Below are 15331 nucleotides of genomic sequence, written 5' to 3'. Positions count from 1 at the left end.
GTTGAGCTTACATTCTTGTTGGAGGACAGAGACCATTAACAAGATAAATAGGCAAAGTATATGGTATGTTATAATGTGGCAAGTACTGTAGGGAGTAATTAGACAAATAAAGGATTGGAAGATCCTATTCTTCTTCATTTTTTAACAAATATATTTAAGACTCTTGGGGGCATTCCAATTAAAGTTCATGCAGATAGTTACTTCAAATATCCTACTACTGCAGCATTGTTAATTCTAACTTAAATTTGTAAAGGTTAAGTTGAAATTGACATATACGTTTGTAGACATTGCTAGATTGGAAAAATAAATGGTTTTTAATAATTCCATGGGCATTTCTATAGTAACAAAGTAAATGATTAGAAAATATTGACCACAATAAAACTTCAACACCAAACTTTAAAAATCCTCAGGTTTTAACAATAGCTTGAAATTAGAAAATTTTCCTGAGGCTCAGGGGTGGCTCAGTCAGTTGGGTGTCTAACTTCAACTCAAGTCTTGATTTCACAGTTAGTGGTTTCAAGCCTGTGTCAGGCTCTGTGCTGACAGCTCGGAGCCTAGAGCCTGCTTCAAATTCTGTGTCTCCCTCTTTCTGCTTCCCACCTCAAAAATAAACAAATATTTAAAACAATTTAAACGAGAAAATGTTCCTTTGTCTCCACCAACCCCCACAAGGGGTAAAACAGACAAAACACCAACAACTAACTACAAAGAAAGCTAAATATCTGTTATACTACTCTGTTGGTTCTTAAAGTCCCAATTGGTGAAGTTATAAAAGGCCATTCATTTCGTTAGTGCCAAAACTGACAGACTGGGCAGAAATAACCAGAAGGGAACAAAGAGAGTAGTAGAGACCTTTAAAGACAGTGGCAGGGGATACCAGGGTGAATATCAGCAGGCACTGTGTTAAAAGGAACACCATTAATCCAGAGACTGAAGCCCTGCAGACCAAGAGCAAAGGACCATTTGCAGCTCAGTTCCCACAATGGCGTGACCATGCTGTGTTATAGGCACATCAGCTGAGGGACAGAGAGTCTATTGTTAAACAATTGTAGTGACTACCCACAGGAAGTAGGGTGAATGTCTGGGTCAGTGTCCTGACACCGGTGACTTCATCAGTCCTATCTGTGCAAGTATCAAGGAAGGATTCAGAATAGTAAGAGTTATTGCAGAAAGTTATTCAGGAATGAGGTTTCTATCATTAAAGCATCATCCAAGATTTTCTTGCTTTTTTTAAGGTCTTGTTATACCTGTCATGTAGTTTTTTTTTTAATTGAGGTAAAATTAGTATACAGGAAATTAGTTTCAAATGTGCAATATAATAATTCAATTTTTGTATATAAAGTAATCACCACAATAAGTCTAGTCACCATCTGTTGCCATGTAACTGACTCCCTTCACCCATTTCACCTACCCCACCACCTCTTTCCCTCACCAATCTGTTCCCTGTATCTATGAGTTTTGTTTTGTTTGTTCATTTGTTTTGTTTTTTAGAGGGGGCGCCTGGCTAGCTCAGTCAGTAGAGAGTGTGACTCGATCTCAGAGTCAGGAGTTCAAGCCCCACATTGGGCATAGAACCTACTAAAAAAAGAAAGAAAGAAAGAGAAACAGGGTTTAGATTCCACATATAAGTGAAATCATATATTTGTCTTTCTCTATCTGACTTATTTCACTTAGCATAATGCTCTCAAGGTCTATCCATGTGGTCTCAAATGGCAAGATTTACTTCTTTTTATGGCTGAGTAACATTCCATTGTATATATATACCACACGTTTATCCATTCATCTATCAAGGGACACTTAGGTTATTTCCAATCAATACTTTCAATTTTTAATGTTGTTTATGCCCAGACTTTTCTAAGAGTAAAAAATTGAGGAGAATAGAATATCCATCCTTTTTTTTAGAACAGAAAGCTTTCACAGCAAGAAGACAGCTGTCTGTGAACCAGGAAGGGCTCTTCATCAGATACCTAATCAGCTAGGGCCTTGATCTTGGACTTTTTAGCCTCCAGAATAGTAAGAGATAAATGTTTGTGTTTAAGCCAAAGGGGGGAAAAAACTTCTGAAAATATATCAATCCTTTTAATGGTTTTTCTCATTGCAAAAAGTAACAGATGTTTATTGGGAAAAGGTTCAGAAAATCTTTTTTTAAAAAAAATCACCCGTAACCCGAGAGAAAGCAGCTGTTAATATTGTTATATATCTGCAGTTCCCAAGCTGCATGCCAAGGTGCTCTGGGGCACCACAGCAAATCCATGAGGTTGCTGCAGGTTATTTTGCATCAAGGGAAATGCATCTGTCCAATACCATTGGAGGCAATTCATAGTTTCAACATTAAAGATCATACTGCATTCCTTCTGATGACATCATATCTTTGCAAAAGTGAATTTTCAATGGTTGCTAACTTTTTAATGGTAAAAAGTGAGTACCATGTGAAAACCAATATGAAACAGGAAATGAGGGAAATGGTATTAAACCTGATTCCAAGATCTGAAGTTGTGCATGGCTCAACAGGTGCACACACTCTATTAATAAGTTATTAGAAGGTTATTTAAAAAGGAAAAAAAATACTTTTCTTTTAACTTATGTGTGTTATTTTTTCCAAATAGCTACTAAGTCATTAAGACATAAATACTTAAGTTGTTTGGACCTAACTACTTAACAGACAGCACTGTTAGATATTTATTTTGGTCTGGAGGCACTATCAAAAAAATTACTGAGACTCTACTAGCTTCCAGAATAGTTTGGGACTCTCTAATATATATCCTTCCAGAATTTTTCCTATGTATACCATATGTATTTGTGAAATCTTTTATTTTTCACTTAACAATATATGGTGGAAATCTTTGTTTCAATTAATGTAGGTCGCATTGTTATTTTAAAATCTTAATGGCAGAATAGTCTCCTGTTGCTTGACTCTTATTATTTTATTAAGCAATACACTAGGTTTCTAGAAGCTTAGCAAAATGTTTTTTTTTATTTTTTTAATCTTACTTTTTGAGAGAGAGAGAGAGAGAGAGAGAGCGAGCAAAAGCGGGGGAGGGGCAGAAAGAGAGGGAGACAGATGATCCGAAGTGGGCTCTGAGCTGACAGCAGAGAGCCCATGGGGTTCAAATTCATGAACTATGAGATCATGACCTAAGCTGAAGTCGGACTCTTAACCGACTGACGTACCCAGGCATCTCAAAACTTTATTTTTATAATCAATGGTACTGTCAACCTCTTTGCACATGTCCTTTGTTTACATATCCAAAGTTTACATGTTGTTTACATGATTTCCTTAGGCTAGATTCCTAGAAAGCAATTTGCTGAGGGAAATAATTTGTGCTTTCTTATGCTTTGACATCCAGAGAGAGAGCACTCCAAATTGCTCTTTCAAAGGGATTGTGCCAATTTTTTTCTACCAACAGGTTTTGTTTTTTGTTTTTTTGTTTTTTTGTTTTTTGTTTTGTTTTCTTTCCAGCAAAAAGAAGTGAAGCATTGGAGAACTCCCAACCATGGGAACTCAGATTTGTGAACTGGTCAAGGGTGTTCCTCTTCCCCAACCGTTGAAGAAACCATTGAGTAACTGAAAGTGCCCGTGAGAAACCTGGGGAAGGTCATACCTGCCCACAGCTCTTGAGTGCCACTATAGGCTGAAGCTCCAACCAAAGTCATAGGCAGCCAATAACAACATCCAAGCAGATGTCCACCTAGAGAACAGAAAAACCATTTGTCAGGAAACCTCTTTAGACTTTGTTTCACTAACTAGCTTTTCCAAACAACACCGTACACCCCCAGAAAGTCATACTGCACTGCATAGCTTACACCCTACCTCTGTGAGGAGAGGCAAATGATCAGAATAGAAGTTGATATCAGGAATTTTTTTTGAGAGGACAGATTTGGGGGTCAAATGGAATCCTTCCTGTTCCATGGTCCTCAGCACATATATTTTCATCTACAACCACATATGTATTACATTTGAAGAACTATATTCAACTTCTACATATGGGCTGGTATTTTCAATCCTAAGTTATCAAGAAAAAAAGGTATATCATGCACTTAGTTCTGATGTTGGATACACAAAGATATGTGGTACATTTTGGAAATACTTCTATTTTAAGAAAACTCTGGAACCCATCAGCTCTCTGGGAAACTAAGCTGCATGGAAAGGTTCATTCCTGAGTTACCATGAATGTCTGCGATTTTTTGTAATTTCACATCATGGTAATGTGTATACTGTTTCTGAATGTATTACCTTTTTTTTTAATGCAGATACCTTTAATCTTGATGAATAAAATTTTTAAACAATTCAATTTTATAATTTTATAAACATTCTTATTAAAATAGCACTCTAGGGGCACCCGGGTGGCTCACTCAATTGAGCCTCTGACTCTTGATTCTGGCTCAGGTCATGATCTCAGGATCGTGGGCTCGAGCTCCATCGGGCTCTTCATCGGGCTCTCTCTCTCTCTCTCTCTCTCTCTCTCTCTCTCTCAAATAAAATAGCCCTCTAGATTAAAGCTGTTTGAAAAGGTAGTGCTTAGATAGCTGATTCTGAAAAGGTGACTGGATTTTTCTACGCATTCACACTTTACTCTTCAAAATTGAAGTAAAGATTAGTGAGACAAGATGTTAAGCAGGATGATCCTGCTTAAAGCAGAAAATCTCAGAAATTTTGTTTTAGAAATATTAAATCTGTATTGTAAATACTTATCACTTCATTGCCTTTACCTGTTGCCTTCAAAATATAGCACCAAAAAGCCACTTTTACTTATACCAGAAGTCAAAAGGCTGCTGTGGTATGTTTATCAAACAGCTACAGCCTGGAGACCCTTCCCTTCTCTTGTAGATGGAGAATATCTATTGGAAGTCCCCATGTGACTCTCCACTGCCACCAGATACTTCCTTTTTAGTCCCCACTGGAGAATTCTCCCAAAGCCCAGGGTGTTGTATATATGTCACCTTGAAAGAAATTGAACTGAAGAAAAGATCACATTTTCATACAAATAATTACTTACCTGGCTTGAACTTTTTTTTAATCCCAGACTTTCATTGCAGGTATTTTGGGAATACAGCCCCTCAAAAATACTTATTTTGTTTCCTCCCAGTTAGGACCATCCCATTGTCAAAGGGCTGTGTGATAATTTGGCCTTTTCTGGCAAAAGTCTGAGAGCAGAAATCCTTCTCTAAGGACCAATAGTGGTTTTGATTCAAGACTCCAGCTTAGAGGTTATCTCCATGAGGTACCTTTGTCTCAAGACCAAGTCTGAAGAACAGTAATCTGGCTGGAAATCAGGTGGCCTTTTTGGAATGCTGCACAGAAGCTTCTGATAAAGAGGTGGTCTTAGGTATACTGATACTATGTTTTTTAAGTCTGCAGTATGAAACTCCCATTTAATTTATTTTTAGCTTGAGTCTACTCTGCTAGTAAAAATAAGGCTATTTTTGTAAGTGCTGCTTCAAGTACTTACATCCACGTTTTAAAAGAATTCACAGAAAACAGTCCATAGTGATAACTGGGTGCAATGCCCAGCTTGTTACAGAATTGTGTTTTAAATAAATCTTCTTATGATGGCTACATTTCAGCTGTACCACAGGGTTCAGCTCACATGATACTTCCTCCCACCACACACATACAAACGGGCTCATCATCCCTTACTTAAAGCACTTGACTTATTTAATTTGTGTACTTGTCCAGTGTGTGTATTCCAACTGTCCTTTATGCATTGTCTGCAGCACTCAATAAATATCTATGATGATGGGTTCCCTTAAGAGGCAACGGATTGCTCTTTTAGGGAGTTGTGTGTTTCTATGGCAACTCCCTTTCTAAAACTTTGAATTTTATCCACATATATTTTACAGATACCCAAAACAAGCTTATGTTTAATTTAGAGAAGCTTTGAGTTTTGAAGAAGAGGAAACCATAGCTCATCAGCAGATGTCAAGAGCATGTACACTTTGTTTGAAGGCTCGTTGAAAAAAATTTGATTCTTTTTGTGCCGGACACTTTAACCAAAGACCAATGTTCCATTCAGATAACCTTTTATTGTCAATTTTTCATGCTTTTTAGGGTAAAAGTCATAAATATATAATGCAATTTGGTAAAACTAGAAAGGAACAAGGTAGGCACTGTGTGTGTCTCCACCTCTCTCCCCTTCCCAGCTTTGTGCATTATGATGTTGCTAGCTCACTGAATTAAATTTGCTTTCACCATCCATTTCCTTTTCTCTCTGTCTCTACAGCATGCATAGGTTCTCAGTCACAGCTACATCTGATCTGGAGAAAATAAGCTGTGTCCTTATTTTGAAAGGAAGACCGTCTCCATGGTTCACTGCCTTGTGTGTGTTAGCAGTCGAGATTCCAGAGGAGACATGGGCTGTATTCCTGAAGGATAAAATACATGTATAAGGGCTGTTTCCTAAGTTTGTAGATGATTCAGACAAAGTAATTTGTGTAGTCTGTGAAGGTCTGTGTGTATGAGTTTTACTTGGCTTTTAGTTGTGTTTTTAGGGTGTTTTGTTTCATTTACTTATTGATTTATTTTTTACTTTTATGTATTTTCACTCTTTTTTTTTCTTTCTAAAACACAGACTCAGTTTTCTTAAAACCAAATCAACTGTGTGGCTGGTGGTGTTTTGCGTTTTCCCACATGTGTTAATTGTTCTGTGGCTTATTTTGTTTACCATTTTTAAAGATCTGATTTGCCATGGTCCATGCCTTTCATTCTCCTCGACCACGTAGCTGATTTCCAGTGGGAAGAGACTGCCTTTTCACCGGATAATTAGTTATCTCATTTCAAAAGGGCCAACTTTCTCTGAGATGGCTTTGTCACACTCTAAATGTCTGCTTTGGAGGATGTGAATCCTTTCAGTTACATGCTCATCCATGTGGTAGAAGAAATGCATGGTTAGTCACCCTGGAAATCCTCAAGTGTTTGAAGGGCAAAAGATGGTTAATTAGACCATTTATACTCAGCTATTGAGAGATTATGAGTTAGTTTGTAGTGATAAGAAACCAGTTTAAGAGGTAATATTTTTTTGCCCCGTAAGGAAGTGGTAGTGTTGTTTATTCCTAAAGCATATTCTCATTTGCTGAGAGAGGACTGTGTGCACTTTACCTTGAGTAATTTCTGTGTAATCTCTTGCTAAGTAAGCAGGCACACCCCAAAAAGCACAGAAGCACACTGAATATTGCAGTCTCACTCTTGTTACCTCCCCAGAATATAGAGCGAGTTAACACCCAAAGGTGTGAGGCCGGGCCTGGGGTAAGATTGCCCCTCCTCAGGGTCCCTCCTTTCACTGTGCTTCTGAGCCTTCCGCACCCCCCAGCTCAAGCACCCTATCTTGTTACTGTACACAAGGAACCCCCATGCAGGTCCCTGATCCCATTCGACCCTATCTGAGAGTCACAGCCTTCCTCCACATACTTTTCCCAACTTGGCCTCTTCAATTATTTCCTTCCTTTTCCAATCAGTTACAACTGTGTGGCTTCATCTTTCAACTCAGGTTCCAGGTCTCCCATACCTTGCCTCCCCACCCCTGTGCCCAGCCTTTCTTCCTATGGGATACTTTTATGTGAAGTGACTAGAAGTATTCATTTTGAAAGGACAGGGGATGGCCATTTAATATTCTCTGAGCATCTGGGTAATAGGACATTTTAGAGCCCTGTTTTGTGTCAAACTTGATGTGAACAAAAAGTCTAAGATTTTGAAAGTTTAAAAATATGAATTTGTTGGGGCGCCTGGGTAGCTCAGTCGGTTGAGCGTCCGACTTCGGCTTAGGTCGTGATCTTGTGGTTGATGAGTTGGAGCCCCGTGTCGGGCTCTGTGCTGACAGCTTGGAGCCTGGAGCCTGCTTCGGATTCTGTGTCTCCCTCTCTCTCTGCCCCTCCCCTACTCATGCTCTGTCTCTCTGTCTCAAAAATAAATATAAACCTTAAAAATATTTTTTAAAATAAAAATATGAATTTTTGGGGTGCCTGGGTGGCTCAGTTGGTTAAGCATCTAACTCTTGATTTCGGCTCAGGTCATGATCTCACGGTTTGTGGGATCAAGCCCCGTGTAGGGCTCTACGCTGATGGTGTGGGGCCTGCCTGGGATTCTTTCTCTTCTGTTCTCTTTGTCCCTCCTCCCCTTCTCACTCTCGCTCTCTCTCTCAAAATAAATCAACTTTTTAAAAATATGAATTTGTTAACATTTCTTCCATTGTATGTAACTCATATAGTCTGGCTCCTGTGAACCTTTTCAGCATCATGCTCCAGACTCACCCTCTGTCTGTTCTCCATCTGGGGATGGTTTTTGAATATGCCATATTCACTCCTTCCACTTGGCCACTCCATTTGTTCCCTCTGCCTGAAATGTTTCTCCATCCCCTATCCCAACAGCTCCAGTTTCCCTTCTTCAGGGACTCCTCCTCTCCCCCTCATTAACCTAGGTCCCCCGATTATGCTTTCATTGGCACCATGTACCTTTTCAGGATAACACTACTGCTGTTGTTGTTTTGTCTTTATTTTCATGTTTGTTTCATTAATGTTTGTCTCACCAATTAGTCTCTAAACTCCTATGGGCAAGTAGTTCCTTTTTTCCATGTTTCCAGTGACCAGTGCAGGAATGGACACATAGTAGGTTTTTAGTGAATATTGTTGAGTGACCTTCTACAGATATCTCTGGGGCCCACCCAGTGGCCATTAGCCCCTTTCTTTCTAGCACAACCCTGACTTGGTTGAAGTATTTACTTTCCTCCAGCTGCTCTAGGGCAGCTGGCCCAGGCCCCAACTCCAGTTCTTGATCCAGGGGGTAAATTTTTGGTTACTCTAACCAAATCAACATAGACAGAAAGATGGAAAGAACCTGGGTGCTTAATGATGTTGCTGAGGTGCTATAAATAAACCAGTCCTGGGACAGTTCTACCTCCATGCAACTCTGTTGTGTGAGATAATAAATCCTCTTATTTGTTTAGGTCAATTCAGTTTTCTTTTCCTGAAAATATTCTAATACAGAATGTCTTGAGTAAATGAACAGATGAATAAATGAACGACTTCAACTCACGTCTTCACCAGTCCCTTTGTAGTTGAATTTTCGTTCTCCTCATTTCTATAAAGCATTGGGCTGCTCGTAGAGATGCTGACCGGTTTTGAACACAGTGCTGAAATCCCAAATAACTCCTCTGTGCTTTGAGAATTGAGAACCTAAATGCCTCATACTCTGAACTTGAACTCACATTCTTCTTCACCTCTCACCTTTTGGCTCCGCACTCTGTTCATAACTTTTTGGGCAAGCTCTTCTCTGAGGAGGTTGAGAGTCAGATTAAGTCATACCCAGCAGTTTCCTGTTTGTGAGCCTTGAAGCTCTTGAAGACTGCGGGCAGGTTTGACAGAACCTGTAGGTGTTTTCAGACGCTGAGCTGATTCATCCCCTTTGGTTGCTAATTCTCCCCAGCTACCATACCATCTCTTCTCTCTGGATACTGCACAGTTTCTCTTTGTGTGGGGATAGGATTCTCAAGACCTGCCCACTCCATGCATTCTGTGTCTTTTCTACGTTTTGGTGAGTTGTGTTTTAGACCCCTCCTCCATGGTTATGGAATAGTTTCTATACAGGAGGGGAGTTTTGTTTGTTTCTTAGTATTTTTTGTTGTTGTGTTTTTGGTTTTTTGCTAAGGTAGAGCTTTGAATAATCCCTGTAAATCTAGGCTACATGTCTGCTACCTTTCTTTTTCATAGACCCCCACCATAACCTAAGAAATACAGGGTCTTAAATAAATACCACCTGAAGTTCCTATCTGTTTGGTAGCAGAGACTTTGGCGTTCTCTCATTATTTACTTGATCTCCTGGCACTTTGGCAGTGAAGACCAAGCAATCACTCATTTCTGTAAAATGCTCCCCTGGTAATAAAACACAGGAGGTGGGCAGCTAGTTAAGCAATCTTTGAGAGTAATACTTTTAGCCATGCCATGTGGAAAAAGTACTGAATTTGTACATGCTTTCTTAAACCGAGCAACAAATGCTCCACTTTGGTAGTGGGCAAGTACACTCTCCAACGTTCAGAAAATAATCTTGACTGCCTCAAAATAGAGGGAGATACTGTGAAAGTATTACTTATGCCCAGTCAAGCGCCATAAAAAAAAAAAAGTATTAATATTATAAAGCCACCAGGCCACCTGGGTGGCTCAGTTAGTTAAGTGTCTGAGTCGATCTCAGCTCAGGTCATGATTTCATGGTTTGTGAGTTCAAGCCCCGCATTGGCTCTGCACTGATGGTGTGGAGCCTGCTTGGGATTCTGTCTCTCCCTCTCTCTGCTTCCCTGCTCACTCACTCTCTGTCTCTTTCTCAAAAAAAAAAAAAAAAAAAAAAAAAAAAAAAAAAAAAATTATATATATATATATATATATATATATATATATACCTACCAAAGACAAGCCCTTGTGAGTTATCTTTTCCCACTGCTCAGTACTTACCTCAGTTTCCTTCTATATACCCAAAGATATGCAGGAGCATGTCATCAGCTTGGCCCCAAGTGTGCTGGGGTCACTTCCCCCTGGAATCTTTAGAGTGAATCACCTCCTTCTTCTGATAGCAGAATACCCCCCACTAACCTCTGAATTTGAATTTTTTTAATTTTGGTGATTTCTATTGAAAAATATATATTCTTCGTAGTTACTGATGAGGCAGCTTCATTGTCATCTGAGAAAAAGGGCTTCATACAGTATTTACAATTCATGCACGTCTTGTTCTTGTTCTGATTCGTCAGCCAGCATTTTTGCACACCCACTGTATGCCACACATCGTTCTGGGTGCATAGAATACATCTATGAGCAACATTACAAAAATTCCTGCCCTCTTGGAGCTTATATCCTGTTGGAGAACAGAAAGTAAGCACTAAACAAATAAACAAATTATAGTATGTTAGAAGATGAAAATTGCAAAAGAAGAAAAAAGAAGATGAGAATTGCTTTAAAAAGAAGAAAAAAGTAGAGCAAAATAAGAGGAATGTCTGTTTCACAATGGAGAAAGTTTGCAGGTTTACATTAGGTGGTCAGAGCAGGCCTCCTCTATTTCTAGTGTCTTGTTGTTTTTGTTGTTGTTGTTGTTACAGTGTTGTAATGATTTAATATTGCAAATGAATCATCTGCATAAATTAAAGATTGCTGAAGTGAGAGCAGTTCAGCTGAAGGCTAAATCTAAGTGCTAAATGCTCGAGAAAGCACAGCCAGGTGCACTAGCCCCTGTCTGGCAGTCTCAGGTTATCTATTCTTAGTTTAGTTTCCTTTTCCAAAAATAGCATTTATTTTATATAGTTTTCAAATGGAGCATATCTCTGACACCTACTGCCATGTGTTTATAGTTAAATATAACTAGCTGTCTTTCTTGTAAGACCAAGAGGTTCATCCAAAATGTTTCCCTTTAAAAGTTCTAAGAGGGCTCCCCTGGTTGGCTTTCTGGCCACTAACAATGATGGATTTTGCAACCCTCCTGGTCCAGCCATGTGGAAAAAACCAACATTGTGGGTAATTTTCCCCTTTAAACACATGTTTTGTGTTTTGGTGGTGGTTGTTTGGGGCTTTTGTGTCTCAGGCATGGAGTTTATTATATCCATATAAGTTACAGATCACAGAGAACCCTTCCCAGAATAGCATTGTGTGTGATCTCCTTGTGCACTGCCCCCTTCCTCACGTCTGCTGTGCATCTGAAGTGTGGATGAGCCTCCTCCAAATTCGGGACTTTTGTATGTATGTGCCCTCTCCCTGGCCGCTCATCTGACCTCCCCTTTCCTGCATGCTGCCTTTGTTTTCTCCCTGAAGTAGCTGAGCCTTGAGAGGGGCTGACATGGCTCTTCCCATCGTCTGAGCCTGTCGACTACAGACTCTCAGTGGGTCTCTCTCCGTAGGCAGAACCATGTCAAAATAACACTTGTTTCACCTCCTGTCCAGAACTGACTAGGACAGAGCTAGTCAAAAGGTGGACTGGAACCATCAGACTGAATACATTCTGAGCATTGGCAGATGTCCTTTTGTTCTTTGCCTATCATTCCCCATCACTCACTAGATTTAAAATGTGGTGATCCTGGGGCGCCTGGGTGGCTCAGTCGGTTGAGCGTCCGACTTCGGCTCAGGTCATGATCTCACAGTTCGTGGGTTCGAGCCCCGCATTGGGCTCTGTGCTGACAGCTCACAGCCTGGAGCCTATTTCAGATTCTGTGTCTCCCTCTCTCTCTGCCCCTCCCCTGTTCGCGCTCTGTCTCTGTCTCAAGAATAAATAAACATTAGAAAAATTAAAAAAAAAAACTTAAAAAAATAAAAATAAAAATAAAATAAAATGTGGTGATCCATAGGAACAAGGCTAGGGCACTTGGAGAGACAGTCCTCCCCGAGGGGACAGGCAGCCCTGGCTCAGTGCAAAGTCTTTGGCTCTGAAACTGCCAGTCATTATTCTGAATTGTGTGGTGCATTTGTCATTTCCTAGGATAAGATGACTTTGAGAAAGTCACATACTCTCATTAGGCCTATTTCCTCATTTGCAAAGGGAGATTAGTCTCCATATGACCTTCAACATGGCTTCCACCTCTGATGTTCTTAAAGACATGATTGACTGCCCTTCTCCTAAAAGTTGGTCCTTTTGACATGGTTGGGCTCTTCCACTTCTATACCTTTTATCCTTATCTAATTGTTCCCCATGAGTTCATTTTATCCATTTCACTGTTACTCATTCTCTGTATGCTTTGTAACTCACATTCTCCCAACTTGTAGCACGTTTCTGCCACTGGAACCTTTGATTGTACCCTGCAAATAACTCTGGTTATTTCCTTCCGCACTCCCACCTGAAATACTGCTTTTGTATTGGTATCTCTGAGTGATGAGGTGAGCTGTTGGGAAAAACATGTTGTAGCCCAAAGTCTCTATTTTAAAAGAGACAGGGACACCTGGGTGGCTCAGTTGAGTAAGCATCAGACTCTTGATATATCGAGTAAGGTTGTGATCTTGTGGTTGTGGGATTGAGCCCCACATAGGGCTCTGTGCTGACAGTGTGGAACCTGCTTAGGATTCTCCATCTCCCTCTCTCTCTGCCCCTCCCCCACTCACTCATGTATTCTCTCCCTCTCTCTCTCTCTCTCTCTCTCTCTCAAAATAAATAAATAAACTAAAAAAAATTAAAAATAAAGCAGAGAATGGAATTATATGTTCTTTTTAGGCGATATGGCCTCTGATGACCACAGTCAAAATAGATCAATATCCAAGCAGTAAAAAAGGCAATATATATGAATTTGCTCATAATATGAATCCTAACACAAAAGCAGTGGCAACATTTTAAACATAAATTGCATAGTCTGTACCATGATTTTTTCAAAAGTTGTCAACCTTGAAGAGGAAAATATACTCCACTGGTTAAGAAAGGATTGTACTCTAGGGGCGCCTGGGTGGCTCAGTCGGTTAAGCGTCCGGCTTCGGCTCAGGTCATGATCTCACAGTCCGTGAGTTCAAGCCCCGCGTCAGGCTCTGTGCTGACTGCTCAGAGCCTGGAGCCTGTTTCAGATTCTGTGTCTTCCTCTCTCTGTGACCCTGCCCCATTCATGCTCTGTCTCTCTCAGTCTCAAAAATAAATAAATGTTAAAAAAATTAAAAAAAAAAAAGAAAGGATTGTACTCTAAATTCTATAACATGAAGGGAGTGTTAGTTTTCATTTGCTCAGTGCCTTGTGCCTGGGAATTTTAAAATGATAGATTCACCTGTGGTATAATAATAAAGTTATACAATAAGAATATCAGCATAGAGAAGATTGGTATAAATACATTAAAGCACCTGGATTTTAAAGATAAATCCTGTGTCAGGTTGCTAGTCACTTAATTGCCATAATCTAAAGTTTATCTATTAGTAGTTCTTTTCTAATTGTTGTCAGTATGCTAAACATTGTTCTTTATATATACAGTATAATTTACTTCAGGACAATAGAATGAGGATTCATAATCAAAGACATGAACCAGGTACCAAAGAAGTGACTTCTGGTTCTAGTCCCTCATTCCTCATGTGACTTTGGGGCAAATGATTTTTACCTCTAAGATTCTTTTCCAATTAAATAGAATAGTCCTAATTCTAAGTACCTACTCTTAAATAACCTTAAGTTGTAGGAATCAAATATCCCTACTGCTTATTTATTTGAATATAACTTACCCAACAAGATCTTATGTAATTTATTTTGAAGAATATATACTTAGAATTAGGATTATTCTATTTAATTGGAAAAGAATCTTTATCTTAGAGGTAAAAATGGCTTGCCCCAAAGTCACATGTGGAACGAGGGACTAGAACCAGAAGTCACTTCTTTGGTACCTGATTCATGTCTTTGATTATAAATTGATACTAGGATTTTATATGAATGCCCATACTACAGAAATTTATACTATTTTATATATACCCTTAATAAACATACCTGTCATTCAGAGAACATTGAAACCAATCCCTCCATCTTTATATGGGAGCTTATTTAATGTTGTATGCATTGATGAGGTTCCAACTTATTTTTAAAGACTTCCAAGAAGGAAAATTTCATTACTTCCCTCAATAATCCATGTTAGTGTTTAATTAGATTTGATGCCAGAACACTCTTGTCTAACTTAAATCTCTCCTGCTGTAGCTTATGTCTATTTTTTCTCACTCTGCTTACGATATTAAAAGCAACTAATCACCATTATTCATAATAACATTCGTAAAGTCCTCCATATATTTGAAATGTGAGTACTGTAACTGACAGTAAGCATAACTCTCAAATATCGGTATAATTTAAAATAGAGAAGAGGGACTAGCTTATAATAACTGTAGATGACACAGTAGTATTTAGTTTTGATGAATGAATAATACTGTTAACAATGTGACTTCAGCAGACTAAATGAAAAGCATTCATCTATTAACTTATTCACTTAAATATTTATTAGGTAGGCATCTACTTTGTGATATTGCCTATGTTCAGAAGTACAAAAAACGGATACATCATAGAGTTGAGAAAATTTTGATGCACGAGATTTTTAAAAAGTAGAACTTATTAGGTATATTTCTCAGAAATGTGAAGACAGAATAGTATAATCTTTTTTTAAAAAAAAATTTTAATGATGATTTATTTTTGAGAGAGAGAGACAGAAACAGAGTGTGAGCAGGGGAGGGGCAGAGAGTGAGGGAGATGCAGAATCTGAAACAGGCTCCAGGCTCTGAGCTGTCCGCACAGAGACCGACACAGAACTCTAACTCATGAACCACAAGATCATGACCTGAGCTGAAGTGGGACGCTTAACCGATTGAGCCACCCATGCTCTCCTAGAATAGCCTAATCTTAAAGAGATAACTCTGTGTCCCATCTAATGACTGT

The 15331-nt window shown here is 39.1% G+C and overlaps 1 protein-coding gene across 7 annotated transcripts in view; it reads left to right on the top strand.

Moving 5' to 3' along the window:
• The window catches only part of BACH2 (BTB domain and CNC homolog 2), a 357596-nt gene that overhangs the window by 130970 nt on the left and 211295 nt on the right, over positions 1-15331 (top strand). Inside the window, exon 1 of one of the 7 annotated variants that reach the window (XM_045057854.1) lies at positions 8066-9523. The exons of the other annotated variants lie outside the window; for them this stretch is intronic. The gene's annotated coding sequence lies outside the window, so the exon portion shown is untranslated. Of the gene's footprint in view, positions 1-8065; positions 9524-15331 lie in introns of those variants that run through there. 7 annotated transcript variants of the gene reach the window in all.

The sequence above is a fragment of the Felis catus genome, chromosome B2, assembly GCF_018350175.1.
Source record: "Felis catus isolate Fca126 chromosome B2, F.catus_Fca126_mat1.0, whole genome shotgun sequence".
NCBI lineage: Eukaryota > Metazoa > Chordata > Mammalia > Carnivora > Felidae > Felis > Felis catus.
The sequence above is the reverse complement of the archived record's forward strand: the minus strand, read 5'-3'. Positions and strand labels throughout refer to the sequence as shown.